The sequence below is a fragment of the Bison bison genome, unplaced genomic scaffold (genome assembly GCF_000754665.1).
Source record: "Bison bison bison isolate TAMUID 2011002044 unplaced genomic scaffold, Bison_UMD1.0 scf7180017864485, whole genome shotgun sequence".
NCBI lineage: Eukaryota > Metazoa > Chordata > Mammalia > Artiodactyla > Bovidae > Bison > Bison bison.
Genome location: NW_011495045.1, coordinates 7,532,504 through 7,540,530, shown reverse-complemented (window position 1 = coordinate 7,540,530; position 8,027 = coordinate 7,532,504).

The following is an 8,027-nucleotide window of genomic DNA, read 5'->3' as shown; positions in this document are numbered from 1 at the left end:
CTTTAAGGGGTTAAAAAAAAAAAAAAAAAAAAAAGGTGTGTATGTGATAGATAGAGGCAAATCTAGTAAAATGTTAACCATTGTATAATAAATCTAATAAAGAATATGTGGATACTCGATGTATTTTTCTTGCAAATTTTTCATAGGTTGAAAGCTTTCAAAATGAAAATACAAAAAAAAGTTTAAAATTGTATAAATTTTCTACTTCTGCTGTTTCTATTATTGCAGGACCAAATCTTTGCAGCTCTGTTCAGCTATCTTTAGTTTGTCTCCAGAACCACTGAGATTCTTCACTTGGTAAGTGTGTTAATTAACGAGTTCATTCTGTTCTCCTGGAGTTTTACAACCCATGACTTTCCACCATTTCCTCTTAAGCAGTTTATCTAGCTTCAGCTCTGATAACACCACCTTTGCTTATTCACCTTACTCTCTGCTCCTTTGGCCTCCTTCGCATTTATCTTGCTCTCCTATTCTGTTGCATTAGGACCAGATGTCATCCTCCAAGTTGACTTCTGAGATCTTGACCTTTCCCATTTTTCCTGCAGGAGCACTAAGCTGTCCTACTCAAATGGTTCCCCTTATGTGACATAATTCGTTCTACATTTCTGCTTTATCTCTAGTCCCGAAACCTGGAAGATCTTTGGAACTCCTGCTAACTGAATATGCCTAAATCCATTCCACTCTATCCCTTTGGTGTATCCGAACTGTGTAAAACTCTTCTCATCCCCCCAATTCATAACCTAGATAGAAAATATCCTATTGACTATATAAGCCAACTTAAAGGAAATAATGAACACCACAAAATATACTGATGTGTTCATGTCCCTTAAATAAAGGATCATGGGGATATGATTGGCTATTGAAGCTAAACTAACCAGAAAGTGCATCTTTATTGGTATGTCCAATAATTGGGAATATCTCAAACCAAGGACAATAAATCACTATTTTACATTTTACCTCAGTCTTTTAACACTTCCAACTTTTAATGGGAACTTCAGCCACCCTGAATATCTCTGCATCATTTGGAAGATCTCCAGCAGGAGTAATCTATACGCCCGTCACTATAGACCTGTATTTCCCATTCAGGATGCTATACACTCTCCCCTGTGAGCAGCTCTTGGAGGGCAAAGAAAGCATAGCTCAACCCTCAACTCAGTCACAACTGGCTCTGCTGTCTCCATCTGTCCCTATACCTTCCTTGTCACATCCTACTCCCACTAAAAAAGTTTAATAGGATTTTTTTCACTGTGCATTGCTTTGTTTTAATAAATGATTTGCAGTGACAAAATATTAAACTTGCATAAGCATCTGTTTACTCATCAGTGAGGCAGGAGAAGGCTGTCATCACTGAGATACCTTCTAGCCCTGAGAGTCCCTGATCACAAGGATGCTACATAAAATCTTCTGCAATTAAGATGGTAATACCTTGGTGGGTTTTCCTGATAGCTCAACTGGTAAAGAATCTGCCTGCAATACAGGAGACCCCAGTTTGATTCCTGCGTTGGGATGATCCCCTGGAGAAGGGATAGGCTACCCACTCCAGTGTTCCTGGGCTTCCCTGGTGTCTCAATCAGTAAAGAATCTGCACACAATGTGGGAGATCTGGGTTTGATCTCTGGGTTGGGAAGATCCCCTGGAGGAGGCATAGCAACCCACTCCAGTATTCTTGCCTGGAGAATCTCCGTGGACAGAGGAGCCTGGAGGGCTGCAGTCCACGGGGTCACCAAGAGTCAGACACAACTGAGGGCCTAAGCACCCATGCGTTGATAGCAATAATTCATTGTTGAATATACTAACAGACAAATGGTGTGCAGAATTCTCTATACAATTAAAATGCATCACAATTCAACAAATACACCTCTGTACAGGCCACAGAGATGCACTCCAGGTTCTGCCCTCCCAGTGCTCTAGTCCGGACATGTGCACCTGCATGGTGATGGAGTTGGGAGGGTGCAGGGTGCAGAACGGCACAGGGAGGGTCAAACATAAAGCACTGAATCACATCGAGAATTCCACCTCTCTGTCTTAGGGACTTCAGAGGTATAATGATGGGAATACCTAGCATTTTTTTAGGGCTCACCAGGTGCCATTTAGCCCATGCCTTAGCATGTTAGTTACATGTTAAAATGCAGTCTTTTTATCTCTAATTTTCAGAGTAGGACACTAAGGATCTTAGTGGGATACTATAATCCAGGAAAGTGAGGTGACTTGCCCAAGTCCATAGTACTAGTAAGTGGCAGAGTGGATATTAAGCTCCATTTGGCTCCAGGACCTGCTCTCTTAAGAACTACTGTGGTCCCCAAAGCCAGCAGGTGGGTTTCCTCACTACAACGCTGGGGCCTCCTGCAAACTTAGCACCTCCAGTATGAGGTGTATTCCGTCTTGTGAAGCTGGGTCACAGCTGGGGCCTCTATTCCTCCTCCATGGCTGTGCAGTGGTCTAGCAATCCCCACTTCTGCCCGTACCACTGGAGGCTCTTTGGTCTCCTTTGTACCTCTTCCCAAACTCACCATAGGCTCGATGGACTGGCAAATCCAGGGCATCAATTGTCCTAATGTTGCTCACCTGGGTAGAATGCTTGGATGCTGCCCCTGTGGAAGGTGCCCACGTGCCTCAGAAACAGAATCATTGCCAACCCAGCTTGTATAGGAGAGGCTATTGATGTCCTCTGTGTACAGAGCAGGAGTCAGAGGCAGTGCAAGGCTGCCCACACCCCTTTGCATCACCATCTTCCTTGTGGCTCTGCTGAGCCTGCTTGTCTGCCAGGTATAGCAGGGCCAGGTATAACACCTTCGTAGAAGACAGGCAGTCCACGGTCCTCCTGGTCCTCGCCTCTGGGATTATCTTTTTCATCCCAATCCTGACCCTAATCCCCACCTGCTGGAGAGCCCACATCATCCCCAACATTGACAAGCATGTGGGCTGGGCCATCCCAGCCTTGGCCCTTTGCTGAATGAAGGTGGGAGGCTGCTGTGTAAGAGCTCCAGCCCTTACATAGTGCCTTGCTCTGCCCCTTCCTCTAACTTTTCAGGAGCCTCTGAACATCCCGCCAAGAATTATCTCTGAGGAGAATAGAAGACTGAAGACTCTCTGAACAATGGAGACTTCCTCTCTTATTAAACTGGAGTCATCAGAGAGATAGTGATGCTTGTCGGCTTTGAGGTTGACTCTGACTCCCACTCTGGGCTCTGCTGCCGGTGTTCCCATCTTTGGATGTTGGAGCCAGAAGTGATACTCTGAGGTTTCTACATCTTCATCCCCCCTCCACCCCCTGGAAGTTGGAGCTCCTGCTCACATCCTCCCCTTGGCGGTAGAGCTGTAGCTGAGGACCTACCATGAAAGGCAGCTTTCTGTCCTGATAAAACAGTCTCTCTGAGAGGACCAGCTGCTACTGGGGGAGGAGCCTCCCTGGACCTGATGGGACACACACCCACCTTCCTCTCAATCTCTGGAACACCCCACTCCCATCCAGGGGCAGGACTCCTAGAACTTCAGCAGATAAGTTACCAAAGAGCCTTCACCTCCAGGACCTCGGACCTCTGGTTTCTGTGTCCCCTTCAATCTGTCACAGTGTGCCCTGACAGAGTGGGGTCTTCTACCCCTCCCCCCAAGTCCTGGCTGGCCTTTAGTCCTCCACCCTTTCATTTCTCACTCACTGTAAGCTTCTACTTACGCCCTGCCCCATACCCTTAAGTTTCTCCCTAAATAAAGTTACTAGCCATGTGTGCATGTGTGTGTTTGTGTGTGCTAAGTCACTTCAGTCTTGTCCAGCTCTTTGCAACCCCATGGATGGTAGCCCTCCAGGCTCCTCTGTCCATGGAATTCTCCAGGTAATAATACTGGAGTGGGTTGCCACACCCTCCTTCAGGGGATCTTCCCAACCCAGGGATCGAACCCAGGTCTCTTATATCTGCTACACTGGCAGGCGGGTTGTTTACCACTAGTGCCACCCGGGAAGCATGTTTTAAAAGGCGGAATGAAGAGACGTCTACAGTCCAGGGGTATCTTTATCATCAGTGAGCTTGGTTAGAAACTCAGCAGATCAGTTTATAACTACGGCAAAACCATTGAGGTTTTCAATATTTATCAATTTTATCCTGAATATGAACATGAGGTATTCTGGATCAGTGTTCATACAAGAAATACACTGACCCCCCACCTAGGGTATTACAGTAAGAGCCAGGTCAAGTGTCTCACACAAGTAGCTGGACCCTCTGTAAGGGAGTGATGACGAACAGTGGTTTTTCTCTTTTGCTTATAAAAAGGAAGGGTAGTACCTGTCCCCCTCCCTTCCTGAAATAGTCTCCTTAGAAATATATCTGAGTCCTTGCTCCTTATGTGACTAAAATAACTCTAGGAGCCACATAACCCCATTTATGAGCTAGAGACGTCTCCAAGGTCTGGACGGCAAACCAGAGCTAGCACTGCCAGTGGTCATGCCAGCACCCTGGGGCTCAACCTAGGGACCGAGTCTGTGTTGTAACAATTCAGCTCTCTCAGGGACATAAGAGAAATTGTATTATCACTTCAGATCAAATCAATTACCCAGACAGGTGGATCCAGATCTAATTCTCATGGTCTAGGAAAAGTGCCAGGAGGCTTGGACTTTTTTGCAGGGTACCATGAAAGCCAGGAAACCTTTATCTTCCTGTAAACACTCACCATGTTCTAACCCAAGGAGTGCCTAGAAATTTCTGATGTTCAAAAAATTAATTTTGTTCAATAAACTTTTGAGTTTATACTTTGTGAAAAGGTAAGATATTATTCCTAATTTGCAATGGTGCATGCAGTCAAGTTATTACAGGCCAGTGGGACTAGAAACTAGTGCTTACAGTTTCAGAGCAGACACATCAATATCACATACAGGCAGGCTAACTGTCACATAGCAAGAAAAGATTCTAACCAGATATTTTACCTCAGATCAACCACATGAAAATTGCTGCCTCACTGTCACTGCACACAGAGCGCCTGAAGACCTGTACTATTAATAGAAACTTATCTATCTGGACCCCTCTGCAGTTCACAAAATGCAATGCCCGTAAAACAGCTCATTCATCTCCATAAAAATCAGTCAGAAGAGTATAGTCCAGAAGAAGTGAAGTTTCTTGCCCAAAGTGATGAATGAAAAATAGAAATCAAATTCTGATTCAGATCTTTGATCACAAAACCTGAATCCTTTTCACAAAGTGAATTCGATGTAATTCTATGTAAGTAATCAATAATGTTTATAATATCATAATGTTAATTAATGCAATAGTTACAGTATATCTCATCCAAGTTCTGATGACATGAAAACGTTAAAAATTCTTAAACTAGACCAGTTTAAGAAACCGTGGAAGAATTCACTGAAGTCCTAACGTTACCATATGGCATAAGTCAAACACTGGAAAGTGGCAGCAGTAAGTGGGATAGTAGAGTACACGATAATCTAAGATGACATCACTTTATTTTTAATTCCTCTCCCGACAATTCCTGGCAACCGCCTATCTTCTCACTGTCTACATAGTTTTGTGTCATAGATGGAATCACATTAAACAGCCTTTGCCGATTATCTTCTTCCACTTAGTAATATGCATTTAACTTTCCCCTGTGTATTTTAATAGCTTGATAGCTCATTCCTTTATAGCACTGAATAATATGTTCTTGTCTTGCTATCACACAGGTTATTTACCATCCACCTTCTGAAGGCATCTTGGTTGCTTCCAGATCTGGCAATTATGAGTAAGGCTACTGTAAACATCTATGTGCAGGTTTTTGTGTGAGTTTTCAATTCTTGTGGGTAAATACCAAGGAGTGTGTTTGATGGATTATATTGTAAAAGAATGTTTTGTTTTCTACGAAACTACCAAACTGACTTCCAAAGTAGTTTTGCATTCCCACTAGTAAGTTCCACATCCTAGGCAACACTTAAAGTTGTCAGTGTTCTGGATTTTGGCTATTTTAATAGGAGTGCAGAGGTATCACACTGTTGTTTTAATTTGCATTTCCCTGATGTCTTATGGTGTGAAGCCTCTTTTCACATGCATATTCGCCATCAGTATTTCTTCTTTGTGAGGTGTCTATTAAGGTCTTCACTCATTTTTCAATCAAACTATCTTCTTACTGTTGAGTTTTAGGAATTCTTTTATAATTTGAATAACAGTGCTTTATGATGCTGAAAAGGAGTGGTCAGATATAAGCCTTACCTTATATCTAATCTTAGTGAGAAAGCATCCATTTTCTCAGCATTAAGTATGCTGTTAGCTGTATTTTGTGTTTATTGGTTTGGTTGTTTTTGTAGATATTCTTTATCAAGTTGGGGAAGGTCCCCCTATTCATAGTTTACTGAGTGTTTTTATCATGAATGAGTATTGGATTTTGTCAAAAGCTTTTCCATCTATTGATGTGATCATTAGATTGTTCTCTTTTAGTGAGAGAGTAATATTAGTCAATATTTAAATGCTGAACCAGTCTTGCATATGTGAGACAAATTCCACTTGGTGGTGGTGTATAGTACATTTATACAGTTGGTCCTCCATATCCATGGGTTTCATATCTACAGATTCAAACAACCCTGGCACCAAAAATATTAGAAAAAAGTACAGAAAGTTCCAAAAAGCAAAACTTGAATTTTCTGGGCATCAGCAACTCTTTACTTAGCATTTAAGCTGTATTTACAACTATCTATATGGCATTTACATTGTATTAGGTATTATAAGTAATCTAGAGATGATTTAAAATATACAAAAAGATACATGCAGGTTATCTGCAGATGCTACAGAATTTTATACAAGGGACTTGAAGATCCATAGGTTTTGGTATCTGCAGTGGATCCCGGAACAAATCCCTTGTGGATATTATGGCACAACTGTATGTTATTGAATTTGATTTGCTCATTTCTTTTTTTATTTTTTTTTTTTAGGATTTGTACATCCATGTTCATGACAGACATCAGTCCATAGATTTCTTTTCCTATAATGTCTTGTCTGATTTGGTATTGGGGTAATGCTGACCTCATAGAATGAGTTAGGAAGTATTTCTTCATATCCCCACTATTTCTGTCCTTTGAAAAAAATTATAAACAACTAGTATAATTTCTTCCTTAATGTTTGGTAGAATTCACCAGTTGACTCATTTGAGCTTGGTGCTTTCCATTTTGGAAGGTTATTAATTATTCACTTTCTTTAATAGATACAGGTCTATTCAGATTTTGTATTACTTGTGTGAGTTTTAGCAGAATATGTCTGTCAAAAAATTGGTCCACTTCATCTGGGTTATCAAATTTAAGGGCATAGAGTTGTATAGTATTGCTTGATTATCCCTTTAATGATCATGGGATGTCTCTCCTTTCATTTCTAATGTTAGTAATTTGTGTGCTCTTTTTCTTAGCCTGGCTAGACGCTTATCAATTTTATTCATATTTTCAAAGAAACAGCTTTTGGTTTTACTGATTTTCTCTATTGATCTCCTGTTTTTAATTTCATTTATTTTTGCTCTGTTTTTGGATCTTTTGGAGCTATAATTGACATCCAGCACTGTATAAATTTAAGGTGTACTGCATAATGATTCTACTTTCATACATCATGAAATGATTATCACAATAGGTTTAGTAAATATCCGTCATCTCCTACAGATACGACATTTTATTGACTATATTCCCCACAGTGTACATTTCATACCCAAGACTCATTTATCTGCTAACTGGAAGTTTGTGCCTCTTAATCTCCCTCACCTATTTCTCCCATTTCCCCGCTCCTTTTTCCTCGAGCAACCACCCATTTGTTCTCTGTATGTATGATTCTTTCTGTTTTGCCATGTTTGTTTTTTAGATTCCACATGTAAGTGAAATCATACAGTATTTGTCTTCATCTGTCTGACTTATTTCACTTAGTATAATACCCCTTGGGGCCCATCCATTTTGCTGCAAATGTTAAGATTTTATTCTTTTTTATGGCTGAGCAACATTATATATATATATATATAATATTTTGATATATTATTTATATAAAATATATAAATGTATTTATATTATATAAAATATATAATTT